Source organism: Oncorhynchus kisutch, unplaced genomic scaffold (genome assembly GCF_002021735.2).
Source record: "Oncorhynchus kisutch isolate 150728-3 unplaced genomic scaffold, Okis_V2 scaffold746, whole genome shotgun sequence".
NCBI classification, from domain to species: Eukaryota; Metazoa; Chordata; class Actinopteri; order Salmoniformes; family Salmonidae; genus Oncorhynchus; species Oncorhynchus kisutch.
In genome coordinates this window covers 14,442-16,209 of record NW_022262691.1, presented here as the reverse complement: position 1 = coordinate 16,209, position 1,768 = coordinate 14,442, and the positions used below count along the sequence as shown (strand labels likewise).

At 45.4% G+C, this 1,768-nt stretch overlaps 1 non-coding gene across 1 annotated transcript; it reads right to left on the bottom strand.

Annotated features, from left to right (window-relative positions):
• Positions 1-1,395: 1,395 nt before the first annotated feature.
• trnar-ccu (transfer RNA arginine (anticodon CCU)) lies at positions 1,396-1,467 on the bottom strand. The gene has a single exon. It is a non-coding gene; the product is annotated as a tRNA-Arg (tRNA).
• Between the last annotated feature and the right edge of the window lie 301 nt (positions 1,468-1,768).

The window sequence follows — 1,768 nt, the reverse complement described above, 5'->3', positions numbered from 1 at the left end:
GCTCTCAGCCACTTCAGAAAAGACTAGAACTCACAATCCATGGCTTAGGAGGCCAGTGTCTTAGGCCACTGGGGCACTGTTTACCTTCTGCAAACAGTACGAACTGATAGAAGCAGTAAAAATAATGTGTACTGGATAGCACTGAGAGACGCAAATTCAATTTAGCTTTCTAATTTCTGCTTGCGTTTCATAAAAAAAAAAATCTGGTTAGCAGAGGATGGTTTCGATCCATCGACCTCTGGGTTATGGGCCCAGCACGCTTCCGCTGCGCCACTCTGCTCCAGCCACTTCAGAAAAGACTAGAACTCACAATCCATGGCTTAGGAGGCCAGTGTCTTAGGCCACTGGGGCACTGTTTACCTTCTGCAAACAGTACGAACTGATAGAAGCAGTAAAAACAATGTGTACTGGATAGCACTGAGAGACGCAAATGAAATTTAGCTTTCTAATTTCTGCTTGCGTTTCATTAAAAAAAAAATCTGGTTAGCAGAGGATGGTTTCGATCCATCGACCTCTGGGTTATGGGCCCAGCACGCTTCCGCTGCGCCACTCTGCTCTCAGCCACTTCAGAAAAGACTAGAACTCACAATCCATGGCTTAGGAGGCCAGTGTCTTAGGCCACTGGGGTACTGTGTAAACAGTATGACCTATACAAACTGTTGGAAGAGGTAAAAACAAATGTATAATGGCAATGAGACATGCCATGAAACGACAATTTTTTTGTTTTTTTTGTTCGCACTTAAAATCTAAAAAGAAACTGTTTAGCAGAGGATGGTTTCGATCCATCGACCTCTGGGTTATGGGCCCAGCACGCTTCCGCTGCGCCACTCTGCTCTCAGCCACTTCAGAAAAGACTAGAACTCACAATCCATGGCTTAGGAGGCCAGTGTCTTAGGCCACTGGGGCACTGTTTACCTTCTGCAAACAGTACGAACTGATAGAAGCAGTAAAAATAATGTGTACTGGATAGCACTGAGAGACGCAAATTCAATTTAGCTTTCTAATTTCTGCTTGCGTTTCATTAAAAAAAAAATCTGGTTAGCAGAGGATGGTTTCGATCCATCGACCTCTGGGTTATGGGCCCAGCACGCTTCCGCTGCGCCACTCTGCTCTCAGCCACTTCAGAAAAGACTAGAACTCACAATCCATGGCTTAGGAGGCCAGTGTCTTAGGCCACTGGGGTACTGTGTAAACAGTATGACCTATACAAACTGTTGGAAGAGGTAAAAACAAATGTATAATGGCAATGAGACATGCCATGAAACGACAATTTTTTTGTTTTTTTTGTTCGCACTTAAAATCTAAAAAGAAACTGTTTAGCAGAGGATGGTTTCGATCCATCGACCTCTGGGTTATGGGCCCAGCACGCTTCCGCTGCGCCACTCTGCTTCCAGCCACCCCAGATGGGACTTGAACCACAATCCCTGGCTTAGGAGGCCAGTGCCTTATCCATTAGGCCACTGGGGCACTGTTTACCTTCTGCAAACAGTACGAACTGATAGAAGCAGTAAAAATAATGTGTACTGGATAGCACTGAGAGACGCAAATTCAATTTAGCTTTCTAATTTCTGCTTGCGTTTCATTAAAAAAAAAATCTGGTTAGCAGAGGATGGTTTCGATCCATCGACCTCTGGGTTATGGGCCCAGCACGCTTCCGCTGCGCCACTCTGCTCTCAGCCACTTCAGAAAAGACTAGAACTCACAATCCATGGCTTAGGAGGCCAGTGTCTTAGGCCACTGGGGTACTGTGTAAACAGTATGACCTATA